At 46.7% G+C, this 25,451-nt stretch overlaps 1 protein-coding gene across 1 annotated transcript in view; it reads left to right on the top strand.

Moving 5' to 3' along the window:
- Positions 1 to 25,451, top strand: part of LOC126099814 (LON peptidase N-terminal domain and RING finger protein 3) — a 186,371-nt gene that overhangs the window by 139,169 nt on the left and 21,751 nt on the right. The window lies entirely within an intron of this gene.

The following is a 25,451-nucleotide window of genomic DNA, read 5'->3' as shown; positions in this document are numbered from 1 at the left end:
CCGCAGACCTAAAACAGTGTGACAACTTCGCTGGCCAAATCCGCTGCCAGCTAGCCAACAGTCAAGGCAAGCGCGTCGACAGCCAAACTTATGGCGAAACTTGATCCGTGTGAGGTGTGTTTTAGCGTCCCTAGCCAGTAACTCGCAGACCTTGTGTGCGATTCCACTCCGCACGTGCGATATTAATGTCTGGAACGGCCTTTAGACGTCCAAATGATGGGCTACTCGAATAAACAACCAGCGTCAGTAGCCGAAGTGGCATCAAATCGTAACGCTCGCACCAAGATGCGGATCCTTATTTATCTTCAGTTCCGTCAGCCATATTCGAAATACGAGCTACATAACAATGAGATTTGTATTCCCAATGGGACGAAGACGAGGGGCTTTAAATGCAGTTTTCGATCAGATTAAGAAATAACCAGTTCATTATTGACGTTTTAAGCATTTTAGGACTATTTTGGGATCTATACGATACGTATGACATACGTCCTAAAGAACGCTTAATTTATTAGGTGGCATCTCGACTAACAATTAGAAAAAAAACCTTTTTAATATATTTAAACTGTTTCAGTTTTGGGTACTCGGGGAAATATTGTTATCATTGCTGTAGCACTCCATTCAGCGCATCTTCCACAAACAATTTCTTATCATATGACCCACTTTCTGGGTTCGTAGCATATTTTCTAGTACAAAAACATAACAAACGAAGACGATACTACAGTAATCTGGGAGTTGTCTGAAGAAACGAGAATTGAACATAGTGAAAAGAAGAAAAAGAGAACTGGAGGTTAAGAAAATAGCAAATGATAAAAAACTAGAACAGTCACCTAGACCATAATTAGACAAAAGTAAAGGAGAAAATCTAGGAGTTACTAACGATTAATTTGTAGTTAATTTTCTGACAAGACTGCCCTCAGAACAGGTGTACTAGTAGCAAGGCTACTAAATTTTATCCTACATCTTAAGAAAAGAAAAGTTGTCATGAGATTTGTATCTATACTGATATCACCTAGTTAACCAACTCGTATAGCGTAACGCGCATCGCGCTAGCTAGCGAGATAGATCGGCGAGTCATATCCGGATCTAATTAGCACGGCCGGCCGCTGTGGCCGAGCGGTTCTAGGCGCTTCAGTCTGCAACCGCGCGACCGCTACTGTCGCAGGTTCGAATCCTGCCTCGGTCATGGATGTGTGTGATGTCCTTAGGTTTGTTAGGTTTAAGTAGGTCTAAGTCTAGGGGACTGATGACCTCAGCTGTTAAGTCCCATAGTGCTCATAGCCATTTGAATTAGCACGACGGATTACCGACAGTGGCAGGTGCGGAGGTCAGCCAGTGTGTGGTTTTTAGGCGGTTTGCCGACCACCGTTTAGAGAAATTCTGGCCTTGTTCCCGAATTCTGCCTCAGAAAATCTGGTACACAGACCGCTAAAATACGATTACACACAGAAAGAAGTTTACACGGTTCACAGACAAGTGGCGCACACGACTTCCCTCCTTTACATAAGTAGACGGGGTTAACGCTAAGTAAAGGAAGAAGACTGATAGCACACAGGGTGAGTCAGGAAGAAAGGCATATGATTTGAGCTTTGATATTATTAGTGATTCTGAACAAAATAGGTCGTATGAATATATGAGCTGTCATTAACAGTTTCGGAGGAGACTAAATAAAACAGTGGGAAACAGGACAAATACAGATGACAGTAGATGAAACAGTGTGATCTAATGGCCGGCCTCGGTGGCCGAGCGGTTCTAGGAGCTTCAGTCCGGAACCGCGCTGCTGCTACGGTCGCAGGTTCGAATGCTGCCTCGGGCATGGATGTGTGGGATGTCGTTAGGTTTAAGTAGTTCTAAGTTTAGGGGACTGATGACCTCAGCTGTTAAGTCCCATTGTGCTTAGCGCCATTTCAATTTTTTTTGTGATCTAATGTTTTATTTAATTGTGAACATTTCCTGACAGAAGATGTTCAAAACGTCCACCGTCAACTGCAATGCAGTTTGCAGCTCTTGTGTACAGCCGCCGTTTTGCTGATCTGAGCTTGTTCGTACGGCCCTTTACCTGAGCACACGGATGTTAATACAAGCGAGGAGTTCCTCCTATGTGTCCAGTCTCCACTTGTAACTTCGCTCTAAAGCCAACCAGACAAACAGGTTCGAGTCACATAGAATGCTGGTGGTAAACGACATGCGACTGATGCTTGTAATTTTCAAACAGCCTTATGTCGGATACGGTTAAGAAAAGGGCATACGTTCAGTTGAAGGTTTTTGTTGAGAATTACTAGTACTATCACTCATCAAAGCATGTATCTTTCCTTCTGAGTCACGCTTATGTAATTAGATTACTTGAAACCCAAATCAATCCACTTTTCCGTTGCCTCGTGTGGTTCTGAGTCTGTCAACCTGTAGTAGTTAATTAAGATTCCTCTTATGATACAAACTAGCCAGTTTTTTTTTTTTTTTTTTTCTATTTCATACAAGCTTATAGCACTGAAACTTCGAGTGAACGAAAGAAACTGAAAATAAACAGGTTCATAATTTTTCGTAATTTAGTCCCAAAACTTCAAGAACTACTTGAAGTACCACAAAAGTCTGAAGGAAGAAACATGCGCCCGCAAGTAGTGAAACTGATCTCACTGGCGAACTAAGTACAACTTGTGCGAAAAGGAATGTGGCCTTCTGGAAACAATTCAGAAATCATCGCCAGAGTAGAAGCGAGTTTCTGCAGTTCGCATTGCGCAAACTAGTGCGCTGCGCAGGTGAACCGGAATACTGCGGCTCTGCGGTCCTTGGCGTGGCGCTGGAGAGGCTGTTCTTCAAGGGCGGCAGCAGTACTGGCACGAGCAGAGTTTCTGCAGGCGCGCTCTGCCGGCGCAGTGACACACTGCGGCCACCGTCTCCTCGCAGCTCACGGAGAGGGGAAAACTAGCAGTCTGATCATCACCGTTCAACCAACACACTCTTTCCTTGATGCAGAAACCGTAATGGGGATGTGGTGCTCTGACTATACTCATAGGTCTTCCCAGGCATCATGTCTACCATGGAACTTTCGCTACGAGGCATATGTGATGCTAAACGGACAGCAGAATTCGCTGCAGTATATTAAATAGAAATAGGCCATCGTAGCGATGGCAAATGTTCATGACATGGCGTACAAGATATCTATCTTAAGATAGAGTCGTCGATTTCCGTATCTAATTCTACACAGGTCGTTCTGAAAAATAAACTAGGCTAATTCATGAACTGCCGTATTAAGAACACACGTATATTAAAGTTAACGCCTCATGGATGCAGTGTGTGTTCATGTATTACACAATGCTGCAAAGAAGTATCTGTCAGCTTGTAATAACAATCATCCCTGCGCCGGCCGAGGTGGCCGAGCGGTTCTAGGCGCTACAGTCTGGAACCGCGCGACCGCTACGGTCGCAGTTTCGAATCCTGCCTCGGGCATGGATGTGTGTGATGTCCTTAGGTTAGTTAGGTTTAAGTAGTTCTAAGTTCTACGGGACTGATGACCTGAGATGTTAAGTCCCATAGCGCTCAGAGCCATTTGAACCAACCATCCCTGCATCCAACTGAAATGACATGGGAAAAGTATGTAAGATTTGTATTAGCATAATCGAATGAAGTTAGAATCTGACTTACCACGCTAGAACACAAAGCGTACGCCGCTATAGTCGTATTTCTCTGGATATAGAGTGCTGTTGTTACTGTCTTCACGCTTCATGACGATACGTACGTCATCCGTGAACATCGTTTGGGCCCATTGGGCCTGAGTGTAGCGTTGCTGAACTCTTACGAATCTCTGGCGAGTCAGTTTTTTATCTCAACGGACTATTGGCATACTGCACGTCTCCAGCGAACGTTTTTTTTATCTAAACTTTTTTTTCAATGGTGTATTTCATCGACTCCCTTCATTATTTCGCATTTAAGCTATAGCTTTTTCACACCAGCTACGTGAATGTAAGTTAGCACAAAACGTAAGAGAAAAAAAAGGAGAGAAACACTGTGTTCCATGCTGAAGAACCAATGAGGGAACCACTGGGACGTGACAGTCACAGTTCTTCAAGATACTGTCTCGTTGAGTTATAATCGTCATGGTTTAATTAAATTTTGATGTCTGTTCAATTATTTACTGTCTATTCACCACGTTTGGACTTTTCTCTCTTCCTGGCCATCCATGAAACCATATGGCTTCTTCAGGATATCTTCTTGTAAGGCCGTTTTGCTGAAGGTAGCAGATGCCGTGACATTTCAGCGGACCTTGTAATGGCGATAAACAGCGGAGTTAAGTGCCAGAGTGGTCTTATGCGCTCTTTTTGAAGCTTCGCATTGTGGTTCGGGACGGCAGTGCTGCGAATATTGGCATCAATCACTGTAGAACGCCGGCTACTTCATGTTGCAATGGCAACTGCGATTGATTCGTCCGTGCCGCAGCGATTCAATTTCCTGTTGCTGAGGAGCTTGCTAAGGCAAGCGTGAGACTGATAGATCAAAGGTCGGCCGTAGAATTATTTCCCTCAACAGATCGCAATGTTGAATGTTGAAGGTGCTTTACATATTTCAAAACCACTATGCTGGAACATGCTTAGGATTCCTCATTAAAGTCTATCAAAACTGGCCGTGGGAGCTAATTGATTCAGAATTCGGAGCCAAACAACAGAAAGTTACTCCAATAGGATCATTCGCAGTATAGCAATGTGGTGTTCAAATCAACGTAAGGCCGGCCGGAGTGGCCGAGCGGTTAAAGGCGCTGCAGTCTGGAACCGCACGACCGCTACGGTCGCAGGTTCGAATCCTGCCTCGGGCATGGATGTGTGTGGTGTCCTTAGGTTAGTTAGGTTTAAGTAGTTCTAAGTTCTAGGGGACTTATGACCACAGCAGTTGAGTCCCATAGTGCTCAGAGCCATTTGAAATCAACGTAAGGATTGGTTATGAAATTAAATATAATAATCACGTCCGGAAATAAGTACACTATAGAGCACGATTGGTCACTTAATGTATGCGTTCGTCGCTGTATTCGCTCTTGCAACTATCTAATACGCTACCCTTGCAACTGCAGTCTTTATATTTGACGGATTCCGCTCGGATTATATGTATTTGGAAATTTCCTAACTTCTACTACAAAGTGAATGAAAATACTAAAATTTTCCGTTAATTAATCCGTTTAAAATAAGGTTGTAGGCAATTCGCGGAACGATATTTGTTAAGCTGTGAACCTCACTCCCCCCTCCCGGGCAGCTGAGCAGTCGGACTGAACCTCAAGGACAGCCCCGGAACCGCACACCTGGCGCTATTGCTCTACGGTCTGTGCAATTTTCCATTCTGACAGCGTACGCTTTATTCGCGGAAGAAACCAGATGAGGAATTCATTGATACGCTGATGAAATGTGTCCGTGCTTTACGATTCGCATATTTAAGGAAATCAGTGTGAGCGCAAGGACTGTTACATAACGAAGGTCATTTTCGCAGTTACAGCATATGTGCTAAGGATGTAAAATTGTCTTCAGTCAGAAGAATAATTGAAGATGCTAAATCTATAACGGGCATATTCAAGTACCGAAAATGTTGTTAGTGTTTTCGTGATGAAAATATTTTCTTCAGCTACCTAATTATTCGCCGTTGCCTAGTAACTAACTTACCTGGATCTAATGTTGGTTAGGGAAAGGAATGAAATCTGTCTCTAATGTAAAAGCAAACTCAAAATTATTTCCACATTTAAAAAATGTAAGCACAGTATATAAATTAACATGTAAAATATTTTACAATTTTATGATCACATTATTTTTGCTTGCCAATCCCATCATAGCCGTGCTCCTCCGTTGCAGGTGCTAGAGGTGCCTTGCCCAAGGAGAATTTTTTCGTAGACATTAAGTCGTATACGAACTACGTTAGGCTGACTTTGCTCCAGGCGTTAACTTGCTTTCTGCCCTCCTTCCCTCTTCATATCCTCATGACATAATATCGAAAACAGGAACCGGCCAATGGAACCAAATATGCAGCACTTAAACATTGTGCAGAAGGCCCACTGCGTCAATAATTTAACACTGCAACGCAATCACCGCTACACGCCTCTAAATTGTTTGGTGGTAGTGGTTCAGGAATTTAAGAGCAAAGCTGTTTCAAAACTTTACAAGTATCCAGACTTTGGATGCATCGCAGTATGAGATCGCAGTGTAAGGTCGTTCTTTTCCAGCAGTTTTCACTGTGCGTTTGCACAAGACAAAGTAATTTTACACAGTGACGTAGCACAGACGCTGCTATTCACGGAAAAGAACAGCTCCGGTATTATTTAGATTTCTGTGTAAGTTTTCTAGCATTGACGTACCGATGAATTTATTTTAAGCAATATATTTACAGTGCGCTACCTACCTGTCATATGAACTTCTTTTTCGACTTCACACCATGTTCTCTCTGTCAGATCCCCCGTGCGGCAGTCCGAGAGCTTGAAGTTGTAGAAAATGTGGTAGTTTTTCCACTTGCAGTACAAAGCTAATGCTGACAACGCTCGTTCCTTTTCAAATTAAACCACTACAGACGTGTTCGAGAACACGACGCAACTAAGATCGCTTGGCACCGTGGACACCGACTCGTTGGTAACTGGTTAGTAACGCGTTGCCAGCGATTTGCTGGTGGGCCACCCCGCAATAGCGTCGTCCGCGGAGCCCTACTTAACTAGGGAAGTAATTCGCAAGCGACCAGTTAGCAACTCGGGTCGTCAACGGGGTTCATTTGAGTCGCTCCGTGTGCAGAAGATTCAGTTCAAAAATGGTTGAAATGGCTCTGAGCACTATGGGACTTAATTTCTGAGGTCATCAGTCCCCTAGAACTTAGAACTACTTAAATCTAACTAACTTATGGACATCTCACACATCCATGCCCAAGGGAGGATTCGAACCTGCGGAGGTTCGAATCCTCCTTCGGGCATGGGTGTGTGTGTTTGTCCTTAGGATAATTTAAGTTAAGTAGCGTGTAAGCTTAGGGACTGATGACCTTAGCAGTTAAGTCCCATAGGATTTCTCACACATTTGAACAATTTTTTTTTTTCGAACCTGCGACCGTAGCGATCGCGCGGTTCCAGCCTGAAGCGCCTAGAACAGCTCGGCCACAAAGGCCGACCAACGAGGATTTAGCGCTGCAGTCTTAGCTTGGATAGTTACCGCTGCAATCTTCTTTCGAGTGTCTTATCCGATTTGTAATTTTACACTACGCCGAGATCTACAGGTCCCTACTTAAGGGTTATATGCAGCCTGCAACACCTTCAGATAGCAGGCACAAGGTTTTGTAGGAAATTTAATGCAGTTAAATTTTGTATTGGGATACGCTTTCGCCAGAGGCCAGAGTTTTCGAATTATTCAAGAAAAACAAAAGTGATCTTCCAACGTCTTTTTCTGATTTAACTCGAAAACCGTGGCCTCCAACGGAAACGTATCCCAGAACAAAATTTATCTACATTAAATTTTCTACAAAAGCTTCATGTAGAAGTAACAGTTTGAGCGAAAGAACATCAAAAGACGCGTGGTTTCTGAAGGCTTCGCGGGTTGCATAAAACCCGTAGGTAGGAGCAGCTGAGTCACCCTGTGTAAAGAGAATATCAAGACTTAACGGCCTCCCGACCACCAACTAGTGACGAAAATTCTTTGCCGTAAAAGCATTACAAATAGCTCTTCGTGAGCGCGCGCCGTGTCTTGGCTGTAAGCTCGTCGATGTGTCCGCCTGCCGTGGCCTGTTTACCGCTCTGCATGGTGAGACGCCCGAGGCTGCGACCAGCGCCCTACCAGCGTCCGTAGTCGCCCACGCTCTTGCATTATTCATTCAGCGTCCGCGTGCTCCGATGTATCGCTTCGTGGCGAAATCCCTCGCTAGAGGACTCCATCAAGCTGCCGGACTTGTATTCGCAGATGCACGGACGCTGCTTGCTGGTGTCTCTCAAGTGATGCCGCGTGTCTTGCTTGTCGACTTTCAGGTTTTGAAATCATCCGGCCGACAGCGCAGTAAATGGGAGTATTTGAGCAGTATCAAGGAGGAAACGATTCTAATGTCGCTTAAGAAATCGTCTCGGCGGTGATACGAATGATTTAAGAAATCATTGGGCCTGCCCAGGCTTGAATCCTAGGTAATTGCCACATTCCACTTGATGAATGCCGTCTAGTACGAACGGCCAGCCTCTGTTAGCTGGAGAGGTGTGGCAACAGGAAAGGCATCTGGCCACCATATACCACCGCCATACCCAACAATAATTAAAATTTCGACTCCACGAAGAAACGGGCTGAAGGACAGAGAAAAAAAGAAGAAAATCGAAATTGTTTCCAGTGAGTTTACGTGTGTCGTTACGGTAGCGACTTAGGATACTTACTGCTTTAGCGCACACGTGATTTAAGTTTCTCCGGTCTCGTTCTTTGCTTCACCGCCATCCCCACCCTGACACCTACGTTGTTTTAATAATATGGCTAACAGGATCCATATCAAAAATTCATCCCTTGAATAAAATAGAAATGTTTGAAGGCAACCACTGTTGTGAGAGAAAGGTCATCCCTTCAAGTCTCATAAAAAAGGATTTTTCTTTGTTATTGCGGGAGTCGCAGCTGTGTGCAGCCGGTCGGCACGCGGGAGATCGGACAGGTTAGCGCAACCTTGATATGACGATGACAGACGCCTCGCCCAACGACTCACCGTGCTTTTGTTCAATGCCAGGTCTCCTTAGACATTCTGCAACCGGCTATGAATATCTGTGATGCTCTGGTTTTCCGCCGGAAATGGTAACTCTCTTTTTGGAACGCACCTGGGTTTCACACGCCAGCTTGAAGCCAGTTTGAAGGCTATGTATAGCATCGCCAACTGTCGGAACTACATGAAACTGTAGGGCCTGAAGCGGGAATATTCCACGATGTGCCACAACGAATGCCGCATTTTTTCAACCGAGAATGGCCGAGTATTTTGCATTACTTATTCAACGCCCATCGTGCATACTTTAAAGAACCAGTATTAAGTGAAGAATCCAGGAATGCACTGCTGATATCTACGTTTCAGGGTTATAGTAATTACAGCGCGCGCAGAGGCGCTGAAGCAATCATTCTTGTCGCGCCCAATACGGGAAAAAACGCTTAACGTGTGGTTGATCAGAGCGTACCCGCTGTCACACGCGTCAGGGGATTTCAGAGCTCGATATAGATGTAGGTACTGGACGCTGTACACGGGAGTGCGGCAGGCCGAGTCGCGGCTCCGTTGTCTGCCTGCCGTCTGCGGTCGCAATAAAGCCGCAGCGGGAGGCCGTTGTTCGCGCCGCCTTTGATGTCAGCCGCCTGCCGTGCAGCCACCGCGCCTTACACGGCGCAGCTGCCAGCGACCACGTCTGTACCTGGCCTGTGCTTCAAATGGCTCTGAGCACTATCGGACTTAACATATGAGGTCATCAGTCCCCTAGAACTTAGAACTACTTAAACCTAACTAACCTATGGACATCACACACATCCATGCCCGAGACAGGATTCGAACCTGCGACCGGAGAGGTCGCGCGGTTCCAGACTGAAGCGCCTAGAACCGCTCGACCACACCGGCCGTACCTGGCATGTACGGGGGCCTCAAACCTCCGTGGTATCGAAAACTCTGGTCTCGAGAGCCAGAAGAAATGGAATACACCAACAATTATTACGAGTACGGCCTACCTGGTAGGAACACCGTGCGCTTCAGCCACGCAGCCGAATCTTACTTCGTAGGTTCTCTGCTTTCAGAGAACTAACGGAGTAAAGAATCGAAATTTTCCTGCAGAGAATGAAAGCGTGCTCTTCAAAAATGTATTTCGTAAGCAGCTTGAGAACTGCACTTCTTGAAAGATTTTGGCAGGAGGTTTAAGGGCAAAGAGCAGACACATTTACCTGCTCTGCCAGTATGCCTATGCTTTCAGATCCAGTCTTGAAAAGCGCGCATTTTTTAATGAAATTCATCACTAATCATTTTTGGAAAGGTCGTTGCATTTCTCTCAGGAAGGGCATCATCATCGGATTCAAAGAATGAACTGGACAAATAAAATAACCTTCAGATACGTGGTCATACGACAAGTCGCTCACACACAACGGAATTTGATATCATTCCTTCCAGTGAAACTGAAATGGACTACTAAGTAGAGCTTCAATATTTGTGACTATCGATAGTTGCATACGTGAAATAGAACGGTATTTTTTCTCCTTTATATCGACAGCTTCAGAAGATCGAGAATCGAAAAACCCATCGTGGCGGTCCTAATCTATCTGCGCCGGGTTTTCGAACACTATTTTAGTGCCCGCAGTTGATTTTTAAATTAGGTTGACTAGCTAATCCAGGATTAGAATTCTAAAATTTGTTGGGATATTAATTTTATTTCAGTATTGACACAAAAACAGATTTTTTTAGAGTTTCTCTGTATTAGCAGCAATACAACACTACACTATATCGTTAGTCATGCAATTTCAAAAATAAGAAAAATATTTACAGGATACGTACATTCCGAATCCTCGACAATGTCACTAATTTCATTATGGGTGTCGTTTTAAGTTATAATCGAATCTTATATACATTCTTGCTAAAGAACTGATATTACTTTTACTTGCCTTATGTGATGACACACGGCTGATTAGGAATTTGATACTGTAGAATGTGATTACAATAAAAATTAATCTTTGAAATAAACGGATAAGGCAATAGGTGCTCTGGTCGCCGTAATTAATATGAGCCTTAGATTTTTGTCTCTGTAACAGCCGTTCCAGATAAGGTCTTATTCGATTATACGGTATTATTTCTGAAATTATTCTGAAATCTCATCAATGACCGTGAATTCATTCAGTTGTCCATATCCTCTGAACTGCAAGAAATGTGATAAGGCCGTGTACATGATTTGTTATGTGAACAGGTAATCAGTTTTATTGCAGTAAAGTAAACAGGTACTTTTTTATTAAATCGACTGTATTCCTCGGAAAACTACAGATGAGTTTTATTCTGGCCATAATTAATTTTATAATATTCATTAGTGACCAGCGAGTCATGTCAGAGTTGGAAAGAATTCACATACTGTGCTTAAGATTTCTCTGTGCCATTACGTTATCTCTGGCTAACAACAGAGAGCCGGCCGGTGTGGCCGAGCGGTTCTAGGCACTTTAGTCTAGAACCGCGCGACCGCTACGGTCGCAGGTTCGAATCCTGCCTCGGGCATGGATGTATGTGATGTCCTTAGGTTAGTTAGGTTTAAGTAGTTCTAAGTTCTAGGAGACTGATGACCTCAGATGTTCAGTCCCATAGTGCTCAGAGCCATTAGAACCATTTAACAACAGAGGTAAAGCGAATTTCATAATATTTAGGAAGATATATGTTACACTACTAATCGGAGGGAAATTACTGATTAGTGTACTTGGTGACAACGTGAACCGTGAACCTGAGGTAATTTTTATTATTTTATTCGCACCTTCGAGAGCTGTATATGAGTCGCAGCGCCAGCAGTAGGAGAGACGGAAATTTCCCCTCCTCCCGGTCGTCGTTTTACCCGGTTCTTGTTAGCGTGTCCCAAAAGGCGTTTCCTATCCTCTCCGAACGAAACAGGAGACAATAGGTAACACAGAACACGAATATTTTCAGCGTCAGCAAAGCTTTAAGGAGGGGTCAATTGAACATATGAGTCACAAGTGTTTAGACGCCCATCATATATGAAACGGGTATGTTGGCTTATATGTAGAGGATGATTCAAAATGCTTGTTACAGGTTTGTAGAGGGGACATAGGGGATAAAGTTTTGATAAAGAACCATTGTTCTGAAATGTACCTTTTGGATTTAAAATCAGTCTGACGATTGGATCACTTTCAAATCTCCCACTTCACGGTACGCGCACTGAGGAGAGAATCAGCTCTGAGCTGTGTGCTGTAGGAGGAGATAGTATGGGCATTGTTTCGATCACTTGTCCTCGGGTTGTCTCCTGCGTGACGAAGAACGTCCTCTTTAAAGCAGAGTTCAGCGTGTCCGTAGAGCCTCATAGCCAACCGTCCTAATTTTGAACGTACCAATTTCTCGCGGCAGTTGTTGTCGGGCGAAGGTGTTAAGGGATGTCATGACAACAAAAATTGGTTGAAATGCCTCTAAGCACTATGGGACTTAACATCTGAGGTCATCAGTCTTCTAGACTTAGAACTACTTACACTTAACTAACCTAAGGACATCACACACATCCATGCCCGAGGCAGGATTCGAACCTGCGACCGTAGCAGCAGCGCGGTTCCTGACTGAAGCGCCTAGAACCGCTTTGCCACAGCGGCCGGCGTCATGACAACAGAGACTGACCCGGTGCCCTCTTCTCACTTTGTGTGCGTGCAGTGAAGCGGCAGGTTTGAAACTGATCCGAGCTTGAAACTGATTTTACATCCAAACGGTACATTTCAGGACATGTGTTCCTTATGAAAACCATGTACTATGTCCCGTCCACAGCCCCCAGAGCCCGGTGATAGGCATCACCGTGGATATGTAGAACAGCATCATGTTACGGGTTGCTACACTTCTGGCGCCAATTGTTAAGGTGCCAGGATATACCAGTAGTGGAGATGCCGTCCTAGGTTGATGGGCTGGGCGAGGAGTGGGAGCAACCAGTTCCTCAGCTGTCGTGGAATCAGACGTGCAGTCGGATCAGCAACATATTTTGTGTAGCAAGAACTCTTACAGGAGCTGCACGCGGCGCCCCAATGGTGTGCGTTGACCCCGGGCGGCAGTGCCCGCCTCAGCATTACACAAAGCGGCGCACAGACGCCAGTGGACGGAGTCGCTGCGTCGGCGATCTGTCAGCGCGCGGCCGCGTCAGGCGTTCCGCCAACTGCGAAGCGCGAGAGCGCCGGAAGGCGCCAGCTAGCATCAATAAGTCACATGCGAGGTGCGGACTGTGAACCCAGGACTCCGTGCGGTGCCTAGGACCGGTCGAGGACAGCACGGAGGAGACTCCAGTGGGGTGGCTCCCGCCCAGACACTGGAACTGTCAAGCCTGGGAGCGGCCAGAAGGCCAGCGGCAAGAGGAGGCGGCGGCCAGTCGCAGACGGTGCTCCATGTCCACATCAAATCGACGGTTGGCAAGGAGTATCTCTCGGCATTGGCTGCAGACAATGCTAGGTCCGGGCGGCGAGTATTTATGACAAATTTTGTACGATATCTGCCGCCTGCAAAACAGTTGTTGAGGGAACAGTCATTGAGTGACTGCAAAATGAGTTTATTAATCTAATATTACGCGTCGCGACGTTTATCATCAGACATCTGTTAAAGAATAATAAAGTCATTTTGCATTCATTTAGTGACTTTTCCATCAACGACCTATTCAGTATTTTGCGGACTGTACGCACTTCTCAAGATGGCGCATACCTCCTTTGTGACTCTATGTAGGGGCAGTGAAGTTTGGGACGGCTCCTTGTGGCCGGTCGACACCACTTCTCACGTAGGGATCTAGGCGCAGGGGTCATGGTGTGAAACGACGCAACCCCGCTCGCCATTACACAGGCGTGTTGTAATGCACCGTACCGCCTCAGAATATCCCGACACTGGCAGGGGAATTCCACAGCCAGCATGCTGACCCGCCTGGCCACAGGTCGTAAGGGCTGCTAGAGAAGGTGTCGGCGCAACAAATAGTACAGTATCTTTGTGTACAAAGTCGTAGGTAACTCAGTGATGGGCGGTGCGCTCAGCCTCCCGCGCCTGTCTGGAGCTGGCGCCTGCGACCGGTGCACCCCTGGGTAGCGCATCCTCTGTCAATACAGGGGAAATGTTGGTCCTCTCCCACCAGGGACGGTCCCTTCTGTCGCCGTTGTCGAGCCACAGGGTTCCCCGCGGCCACACACACACACACACACACACACACACACACACACTGGCCTGACACCTAGAGCCCTCGGCTGATAATTGCCCGCCGGCTTATCTCGGGCGCTTGCGTAACGCCCGGCAGGCCCGCCCGCGTACATCGACACTGGCTGGGCTGGGCTGGGCCGTATCCGGCAGCAGCGGGCCGCGCCGTGACTCACCACATTCCGCGCCGGCACGCAGCCGCACGCGCGCTCACGCACACACGCGGCGTCGTCACATTAGAGTCCTCCGGACAGGAAGGCGAGGCGAGGTGCGCAGCCGCCACCGTGCGGTACGTCACTCCAGCCACCTGTGGGCGGAGCTGACAGTGACTCGAGCAGCGCGCAACGTCGCCCCTTTGTCTGTCGGCACTCCGAGATGCTCAACGTCGCAGGCTGTCAGACGAACCTGCTCTATCATATCGTCGTCTTCTCTATCTTAGTTTTGAAACAGCAACAGTATTACACGCGGTGATTCACCTAACACTTGACCAATCAAAACAACAGTTATAAATTTAACGAAACCAACGACATGCAAAAACATCAGCACGTTAACTAGCGAAGTGACGCATTGTTTAGTACACCGGTATCGACCCGGTAGGACGGCGGTTCAAATCCTCGGGTGGCTATCCAGATTCAGGTTTTCTCTCATTTCCCTAAATCGCTTAAGGCAAATGCTGGAATGGTTCCTTTGAAAGGGCACGACCGATCTCCTTTGCTAGTATTGCCAGCTCCAAAAAACAGAAAAGCCGGACACAGCGGTATATGTAGCTGTACATTTTGTCCTAAAAGCGGGACTAAAAAAAAAGTAAACATCCTTATAATTTGACACCTATGATAACTAAGTGCTCAGTCTTATTATACTTATTCATTGCGCTTACGTCATTAGCTTCGTACAGTGGTTTCCCTGCTCCATCGCTAAAAAAACCTAACAAATACCGTAAAGGCCGGACTTCTATACATTTTGGCCGGACATGACCGTAAAAAGCCTGACATGTCCGGCTAAAGCCAGACACCTGGCAACCCTGCTCCCCGTCCTTCTCTAACCCGTCCCTGATAACCTCGTTCTCGACGGGACGTTAAACTTTGATCTTCCTTTCTTCCTTCCTACTGGGTACTTGAATTAATTCTCGCTTTTTTGGGACAGAAAACATTTCTTCTTTTCTTTTTTGTGCCACTGTCCTGCGCTTGCGAAGGGTCGGCATGGTTGTTAACGGATGTGGTGTGATTAGTTTAAAGGCTGGCCGGATGCCCTTCCGGTCGCCCCCCCCCCCCCCCCCGTCACGGAATATGGGTGCCCAAACTGTCTGCGTGCTGTGTTATTGATATGAAAGTGTGCATAAATTCTCTAAATGTTTGTGAAACGTGTAACTGAGGCGGGACTGGGTACCACACTCTGGCTCTGAGCACTATGGATGGGACTTAACATCTGAGGTCATCAGTCCCCTAGAACTTAGAACTACTTAAACTTAACCAACCTAAGGACATCACACACATCCATGCCCGACGCAGGATTCAAACCTGCGACCGTAGCGGTCGCGCGGTTCTAGACTGTAGCGCCTAGAACCGCAAGGCCACCCCTGCCGGCAGATACCACGCCGAATTCACTTAGTCGGTTGTCGGAAACCGCCTAAAAACTACACCGAGGCTGGCTGGCACACCGACCCTGGTCGTTAATCTGCCAGGCGGGTTCGGTCTGCGGCCGGCGCACCTTCCTGTCCCGGAAGCGGCACTTTAAATCGCACGGCTAACCGGGCGGCTATTGGACGAAAAAAAACGTTTATTTTAACAGAATGATGTAAAATAACTTACTGAAAGTTGTGTCCTTCGGGAACCACGGCCTTATCCCACTTCTCGGATAGCGTGTGGATTCCGCGACTAAAGAAATTCAGGTTCTTTTTGAGGTGGTCCACTCATGGAACCAGTTTTCGAGATCGTTAAAAGATGTGAATTGTTGTTCAGAAAGGCTATCGTACACAAATGGTAATCGGAAGCATCTTTTACATACGCTTCCTCCAGCAAACGATGGCTTTCTGCAGCAGATTTCTTGAGATGAAAGCAGGAGAGTAACAATTCCCTCAAATTCTCTTTGGTAGGTGTAAAACCCGAGATGTTCAAGCAGCTAAATAGATCTGTACTTCTGACTCCATTCCTCTAACCATTAACACGAATATGCACCTACCTGCCTCCTTAAATCACGCTTGTGCGGTGACTATCGACTACCAAGATGAAGTGCGAATCCCAGCATTGGAAGCAGGTTGCCCAGCAAGAGGAGGAGATACGGAGGCGTATACTTAATAGTTTCAGACTTATCTACGTCTGTACTGTGCAAGCTGCATTACGGTGTGTGGTGGAGGATGTTTTTGGCACCACTAGCACTTCCGTCCTTGTAGTTCTATTCGCATTTAGCGCACGGGTTGGAACGACTGTCCGTTAAACTCTGTTCTAAATTTCTCGTTGACATCATTTCGCGAGACATATGTAAGACAGAATGACGCGTTGCCCGTCTGTGTTTGGAAATTCCGAGCGTGTATTTCCAAAGTGAACTTCTACATGGTGGCACACACTTTCCCCGTGACATGCTTCTTTCATTTCGTGATTATCCACAACAATACATACATAGCAGCCAACTCCATAATTACCTATCAAAGTTATGCACGCACCAACCACATGATGCCGTCATGTTGGCCATAGTGGTACGTATTCGTTAATGCTCGCCACGCCTCTTCTGGTAGCGCAGTTGTAGGAGAAGTGTCAGCGTCGAGAATTTACGGCAGCACATCTGTAATCGCGAGAACCATTTCTGAATTCTGTTTTGTGTTAGTCTGAAGAGCGTTAGGAAGTGCTCCTTAAAAGAACATACAGTGTTTCTTGTCTTAAAAAATTATTTATCGTATGGCTTTTTAAGCATTGTATTAAATATAATACAAACATTAACACATGTAATTTGCAGACATAAGACCAATTGCGTCCTTCGTTGACGTCAGGAATTCATCGAACATTCTATGATATACCATGTTGGGACATTCTGTAACAATGTGACGAACGGTTTGCCTGCCTCCGCCACAGTCGCATTTTGGAGATGGAGACTTAACCCATGTGTGAAGAGAGTCCGCACTTGTGCCATGATTGGTGCGTTCTCTGTTAATCGTTGTCAATGATCTGTGCGACAGGAAGAAGGCAGGGGGTCTCTTACGCAGGGCAAGTTATGGCAATGGGGAAGGCAAATCCCTGTCCAGTCTCGTTCCCATAAGTCGGGCTAAGTTGAATTGAGACGTGTGCAGTGCGATGGCTCTTTCCACGGATAGATTTCTCGATCGAAGCCGGTTTCTTTGTAGGGTAACCGCGGCTTGATGGATAGGGAGCTGCGGGTTGCGTCGTTTGCCTTAAACTCACGGAGGATAATTGCTTTCCGTCGAAGCCAGTGGGAGGGAATGTGGTCAGTGAGGGCAGCCATTTGATGGGGGTTGATGTTAATGTATCACAGATAATTCGCATTATGTTGTTAAGCTGTGCGTCGGGTGTTTGTGTTTGTGTGTGTGTGTGTGTGTGCGCTCTTGAGTCACACACATTTACATGTTACAGAAACCAACAAAGTTGGTTTATTGTTGTGCAAAAAAAAAAGTATAGTTACAAAGGAGTTCGCTAATAACGTCCATTACGAGTTGTGCAAGAGATAAATATGGAATTTTCCACACTGTCACCATTTGCTCATTTCACCGTGCGAACTGCAGACTTCACTGCATGGGTACGTGCCCGCATTGAACAATGTCACCAAAACACAGAGAAGAATGTCGCGGCGTTGCAGAGTGTAGGGACTGTTGCGTGAACTGAAGATGGTTCTCAAAAGGAAGCGCGTGGGTGTGACCAGACCGTGCGTGCAAGTCGGCGGTTCTCGTAACGAGCCTCAGCCGCTCCAGGAATAGTCCAGCGGACCGCATCGCATCGCACCGCGCGACGCCGCGGCCGGAAATAAATTCTGTCCGCTGCAGAGGGCGGCGCCGCCAAAGTGAAGTAGTCGGAATGTGCGGCTTCCAGTAAACAAGGCTCCCAGACTCAAAGTTCACTAACGTCTCGCAGACTACCCTATCCCTCATAAACGAAGGAAAGGGAGGTGGAGAGGTAAGTTAGACTTCATTCTCCCAACGATGACTAGCTTATTAGGTACGGAGAACAAGTTCGGATCAGGGAAGGAGAGGAAAGGAAATCGGCCATGATCTGCTCAAGGGAACCATTCTAGCATTTGCCTTAAGGCTTTAAAGCTAGTTAGGGAACCACAGAGAACGTAAATCTGGGTGGCAGGACGGGGATTTGAATCGCCATTGCCGGCCGAAGTGGCCGTGCGGTTCTAGGCGCCGCAGTCTGGAACCGCGAAACCGCTACGGTCGCAGGTTCGAATCCTGCCTCGGGCATGGATGTGTGTGTTTGTCCTTAGGATAATTTAGGTTAAGTAGTGTGTGAGCTTAGGGACTGATGACCTTAGCAGTTAAGTCCGATAAGATTTCACACACATTACAGAAATCGGAAATAAACAGTGCCGTTTGATTAAGTAATACATCACAGATCTCTCTCTCTCTCTCTCTCTCTCTCTCTCTCTCTCTCTCTCTCTCTAGCGCACACACACACACACACACACACACACACACACACACAAGCTCGCGGCACCACTTGTCGATGGAAAACTGGTGTTGCACTACCAGCTGTAGTGCTGAAGACAGTGTCATGAAGAACAAAATGGGCTGTTAAGGTATTTTTGTTGAAACAATTTTTGCGAAAGTAGCCAAGTATACAGCTTCTCATCTAATATTTTGTTATTGTTTGACACTAAAATTAAGACACTTATAATTGTGTAACACCTCTAAAACATGTAGAGGACAGAGTTATAAGACATTCAATTTTTCTGAAGCCAGAGTAAACAAAATACGTGTAATCAGATAACAATTGTCGAAGTTTCGTTCAAGGACTGACATGAGGAAACTGGTGCCAACTTGGATTCTTTTTACTAGTGTGTGGGCAGTTTAGAGTGTATACGTTGCGAAACTATCGGGCGTCTCCCTTCAAATTACAAAAAATGGTTCAAATGGCTCTGAGCACTGTGGGACTTAACGTCTGAGGTCATCAGTCCCCGAGAACTTAGAACTACTTAAACCTAACTAACCTAAGGACATCACACACATCCATGCCCGAGGCAGGATTCGAACCTGCGACCGTAACGGTCGCGGGGTTCCAGACTGTAGCGCCTAGATCTGCTCGGCCACTCCGGCCGGCTTCAAATTACACCCGGAGCACTTTGTTCACGTCCTTTTGTAGGTAATTAGTTACAAACGCAACAGAAGGAAAAGGGACAGGAGTAACTATAAATTGAGTCAACGGCGCATAATTCATAGGTCCGCAGCAGCTGTGGCGGTCGCTGGAGGAGGAGGAGGAGGAGGAGGAGGAGGAAGGGAGGGGGGCGAACGGGCGACCAACAAGAAAAACGAACGACAAAGCCGAACGGTGTGGGCGGCGCGTTGTGGGCGGCCATTGTAGGTCTGCGCTGGCGCTGGCACGGGTCCCACGTAGCGTGGGCGGCGTGGCACGGAGCGGCGCGGCTGATCTCTGCACGGCAGGTCGATGACTCGGCCGCCGCCTGTCACCGCTGACGCAGCACATGCTCGCGCGACACCGCTTTGTAAACACTCCCACAGACCCACTGGCCGCGCGCGCGTTTCACAACGGTTCACTACACGCTGTCGCGGGAATGGCACGAGTTGGGCCTGTGTGTGTGTGTGTGTGTGTGTGTGTGTGTGTGTGTGTGTATGCGCGCGCGCTTTCATGTTTAGAATACACTATAGTGAGTTTACTATAGTCTCTTCACAAGGAAGTGAACGGCTTCTGAGACTATGCGGGGAGCGGTGGAAGCAAACCTCACTACCGAGGTGTTAGGGCCGGTGAGGGGGGGAACCAAGCCGTTCTCACGTCACGAAGTCACGCCATGTATGCTCGAAGCGCTGTTTCGATCCGCCTCTGTAGCTGCGCCATCAGCTCGCCGGATTGCTAAGCGAAGGGGCCCTCGTTCGATTCCCGGCCTGATCGGCGATTCTCTGGGTTCGGGGACTGGGTGTTGTGCCGTCCTTACGTTCGTATGGTCGGAAATGACATTCCGCTGTTAAGATGGCTGTATAGACTCGGTGTTGATGGTGCCGTCCTAACAGCTATCAGCTGCTACATACTGCGCGCCTGCGAAAGTAAAAGTTGAGACAGGGGCGCAACGAAAACTTACAGGACGCGTGAAATGAAAATCGATAGTTTCGTGCTGTGCTGTGTAATGGTGCTTGTCGCTCATAATTCCAAATCTCTTCTTTGTTCGTTGATTACTCGCAGTCGAGGGCCCACCAGAATAAATGATTGCAATGTATGATGCCTGGGATCCTAATCTACACAACCATATATGTGTTTCCAAAAAGTCTATCCTACCCCCGGCTCCCTCTCCTCGTACGGGAAACAGTGCAGTACACAGTGCTGCTTTTTACACACACGAAGAAAATGAAAAATGTTCACATGTATGTGAAATTTTACGGGACTTACCTGCTAAGGTCATCAGTCCCTAAGCTTACACACTACTTAACCTAAATTATCCTAAGGACAAACACACACGCCCATGCCCGAGGGAGGACTCGAACCTCCGCCGGGACCAGCCGCACAGTCCATGACCGCAGCGCCCGAGACCGCTCGGCTAATCCCGCGCGGCGAAGAAAATGACGATTTTAAAGTAATTCGGGCCGAAGGCAAGATAGTTTCAAAGCACTGTGGCACTGAAAAATTTAAACTGAAATTAACGTCTTTCTGTTGGAAGTTCCTGCCGATTTCCCGGGATTATCTTAGTTCAGAGTGCTGAAACGTCACTGTCCGTCTCATCGCGTGAGGGAGAGGGTGAAGCAGCTCTTCATTTTTGCTCTCTTGCTCGCAAGTTTCAGCGACATTATTAATTACTTTTCTAGCTCCACTCCGTGAAGTAGCACCCTTTGCCCTTCTCCGAAGAGTGGAAAAAGCCAGTGACTGGCCAAGAAGCCCTTCGTTACTCATCAGGAGTGTATCAGTTTGCGAGAGAATACAACACGGTACAACAATCACTTCGGAGTGACTAGATACGTCAGTTTCTGTATTAGGTAGCTGAGACTGACAGTGGCTGAACACAAAACAAGAAAGGGGCTTGTCGGCCGACTTCTACCGACCTCTACCGATCCAGAACTAGGGAGCACGCGTTTGTTTCTTTGTAAGAAGACCAGATAGTGATTGATAAAACACTTTGATACGAATGTAATTAAAACTGGTGAGACTGGAATACAAACTTACCTTAAATACGTAATTATTTTATCCTATTTTCACTTAGTTTCACCTAGTCAGTCACAGTCAATCACACCGAATGTAAAATGCACAGTTTCACAACTTCTAAAATGTTCTCTTAAAATTGTAATTGGTCTATCGAATAAAGGCAAAAAAAAAACTCGGGAATTGGAAGTGTAAACTTTCGTGGCCGGAAATAACACAAAAATATGGTTCAAATGGGTCTGAGCACTGTGGGACTTAACTTCTGAGGTCATCAGTCCCCTAGAACTTAGAACTACTTAACCTAACTAACCTAAGGACATCACACACATCCATGCCCGAGGCAGGATTCGAACCTGCGACCGTAGCGGTCGCGCGGTTCCAGACTGTAGCGCCTACAACCGCTCGGCCACTTCGGCCGGCGGAAATAACACACTAACTAATTCCTAATTATCCCGTGGTCAGAAGGTTATCTTTAGCAGAAAAAAGGGGGTACTGTGCTGCGACAAAAATTTTTGATCACCTGCCCAATGATATAAAATGTGTGAAAGACAGCAAAGTAAAATTTAAAAACAAACTGAAAAAGTTTCTCCTTGACAACGCCGTCTATTCCGTAGAAGAATTTCTTAACTGTAATAAGTAAAACATGGTGGGTCGCACTTACTCACAACATCTGCATATCTTTTTTTTATTTTTGGAAAAAAAACTTAGAAATGTTCAGAATGTAACCATATGTACAAATTAATTTACGACCTGAATGTAAAATGACTCGTTCCACGTCATTACGATCTATCACGTAAAATCATCCACGAAACGTGAAACTAACTACAGTAACTACACGACAGATGAAAACACAATGCATAGCGACTACTACCTGTTGTTTTAAGAATATTGACATCAGACTTCGTGACGTTAGTTAAGAAAACTGACCCCCCGCAGAGCAACTAATCCACGTTGGATTCATTTGGCACCAACAGCCACTTTCCGGGACGAACAAGGAAGAGAAACCAGAGAATGTTTGACAGAAGCTTCACGTGAAACACCAGGGTTGGCAGAGTTTCGAAGCAACGCCCCTTTTCGAAAATAGAAGCGGAAGCAACAGCGTAGGGGATACGAGACGTTAGGAGTCGCCGCCAGCACCAGACAAAGACCGCGTGCGTCAGTGCTGTTACGTAATAAGCGGGTTGCCAGTCGGCAGCGGCGCGGTCGGTGAGCGATGCCGCTGCACTCCTCCGGGGGAGGAAGTGGGGGCGGCTGCGACGGCTGGCCTCAGCTTCCCTCGTGGAAAAATCGCGCAGCTGCGTTCTACTTACATCCTTGCCGCCAAGGAAGGCGCGCCGCCAAGTCGAATGTGACATTACCAATCTATTACAGGGAGAAAATAAACTGCTGCTAGACATAGCACGGCATACATGTTTTCATGAGCAGCTTGCCTACGCTGAAGAAGAGAGACCGGTACAAAGGAGCGCCCCCCCCCCCCCCCCACTCTGTTGGCCACATGCTACTGTAGTGTAACGGCAGTAGGTGTCGTACATCGCATTTGACAGCCACGTTTTTCCTTTCAAGTTGACAAAGACTGTTGGTTATTGAGTTCCATAAATCCCGTGTCACACCGATTAGCACTTACTCTTAAGTTTACTTTATGGCTGGTGTGCCAGCTTCCATGCAGACGCCGTTCACAGCTAGTTTGTTTGCCTTGCAGGTTTTCGGGCAACAGCTCCTGTACTATTTTCCTTGTAATATTATTTGAGTGCTACCTGCGCTGGCCAGGTAGGACTCCTGTCGGTAGTTGACGTGACAAGTTGAAGTCTCGGTCACTCTGTAAGCACGCTTGATTCGAACTTAACCTCGCAGTGCCTTTTAATTATCCGCAAGTGTCGTGCTTAAATGCTGTGAAAATTCCCAGTTATTACAACAAAAGCCTGCATGCCGCATCTCTGCCAAGAGTTTAGAGTGCCTTTTTTTGAGCCGACACTATATGGAGCAACTCAGTTACAGATGTATCAAGTCTTGTGAAACATGCTAATAACGAAGAACATTATGTCGTATTAGAACAGTCATGTGCTGCAATCATTGTTAGGATACATAGAACGTCAAATCGTAATGTAATACATTCCAAATTGAAAAATTAATACTCTTCAAATTGAACAAATAATTTTATTCGAAAACTAACCACAGTTCTCCACATAGTATAGAGAGAACTCCTCTTCCATCGTTCTTCCTCTTTAACCACGTTCTCGACGACGCTTTAGTCCTTCTTCCCTGGTCTCTCTCCTCCCACTGTCCATCGCTAGCCATCAAAAGAGCAATTAAAGTTCATTTCTTCTGAATGTCGGGAATCAACAGACCTTTAGCAATCAAACAACTTAAAACAGACCTCGTACTGTGTGACAGCTTCGGCAGGCAAGCCAGGCATCCCCACTCCCTGCTGGCGAAGTCATGAATGCTAGCCGTATAGCAAACCTACGGAGGAGCTACCTCCTCCTGACACGGATTTTGTCCAAAAAATATAGTAGCTTGAGAAGTCACAGTACTGAACGTGGACAGAAATTTCCTGGTCTGCGACTGATCAGTCACTATGCAGAGTAGGTTAAGAATTACATGTAGTGAACTTCTTCAGACTGTATGTCGAGAAGCACTGTGGCGAACTGGAACTCAGCAGACGCAATATAGTACGAGGAAGGTCAGGGATGGATGGGTACCGCCTGGTCGGCGAGAGGGGAGGCAACCCGCGCAACGCCAGTGCCATGCGAGTCGGCAGTTAGCGCCGTCACTTGTCCGTCACCACGTCACATTGGAGGGAACACACACGTTCCGTTTCGCTAATGCTACAACATGACTTCATCTCTTTCACCGGCACCAATCTGAAACAGTGCAAAAACACACAAATTTGGGCGTCGTCTGTTCCTTGCCCTTTCCGCTCAGAAATCGTCGAGCAGCGCCTTGATCCCAGTTTGTTACTGACAGAAAGGTAACATGGCTGGACAAAATGTGAGTCATCACCTTAAAAGAACGCACTGGTCGCTGCATATTGGGTTACAACAGGGGTATGTGGGCGAGCGTTATCCTGTTGAAAAACACCCCCTGGAATGCTGTTCATGAATGGCAGCACAGCAGGTCGTATCACCAGATTGACGTACAAATTTGCAGTCATGGTGGTGGGATAACCACGACGAGAGTGCCCCTGCTGTCATACGAAATCGCACCCCACATCATAACTCCATCTGTAAGACCGGTATGTCTAGCACGTAGACAGGTTAGTTGCAGCCCGTCAACTGGCCTTCTTCTGGCCAACACTCGGCAGTGAGGCAGAACCATCTTTCATCAGTAAACACAACAGTCCACCATCCTACCATCCAATGAGCTCTCGCCTGACACCACTGGATTCACTTGAATGCGCGATACGGGGCGTCTGTCTCGGAGCTGTCTTTGAAATAATCGATTTGTAACAGTTCGTTGTATGACTGTGCTGCCAACTGCTGCTCAAATTGATGCTGCAGATGTCTGACAATTCCTTCTTGATGTTGTGATTTTTTTCCTTCACTGTATTTACGAGCTGTGGGGCACCGCCTGCACAAAAAAAACCTACTGACCCTTAACATAGACAAGTGTAATGTATTGCGAATAAATAGAAAGAAGGATCCTTTATTGTATGATTATATGATAGCGGAACAAACACTGGTAGCAGTTATTTCTGTAAAATATCTGGGAGTATGCGTACGGAACGATTTGAAGTGGAACGATCATATAAAATTAATTGTTGGTAAGGCGCGTGCCACGTTGAGATTCATTGGAAGAGTCCTTAGAAAATGTAGTCCATCAACAAAGGAGGTGGCTTACAGAACGCTCGTTCGGCCTATACTTGAGTATTGCTCATCAGTGTGGGATCCGTACCAGGTCGGGTTGACAGAGGAGATAGAGAAGATCCAAAGAAGAGCGGCGCGTTTCGTCACAGGGTCATTTGGTAAGCGTCATAGCGTTACGGAGATGTTTAGCAAACTCAAGTGGCAGACTCTTCAAGAGAGGCGCTCTGCATCGCGGTGTAGCTTGCTGTCCAGGTTTCGAGAGGGTGCGTTTCTGGATGGAGTATCGATTATATTGCTTCCCCCTACTTATACCTCTCGAGGAGATCACGAATGTAAAATTAGAGAGATTGGAGCGCGCACGGAAGCTTTCCGGCAGTCGTTCTTCCCGCGAACCATACGCGAGTGGAACAGGAAAGGGAGGTAGTGACGGTGGCACGTAAAGTGCCCTCCGCCACACACCGTTGTGTGGCTTGCGGAGTATGAATGTAGATGTAGATGTAGACTTGTAAGA

This window comes from Schistocerca cancellata, chromosome 1, assembly GCF_023864275.1.
Source record: "Schistocerca cancellata isolate TAMUIC-IGC-003103 chromosome 1, iqSchCanc2.1, whole genome shotgun sequence".
NCBI lineage: Eukaryota > Metazoa > Arthropoda > Insecta > Orthoptera > Acrididae > Schistocerca > Schistocerca cancellata.
Note: the sequence above shows the minus strand (reverse complement) of the source record. Positions and strands in the feature narration are given on the sequence as shown.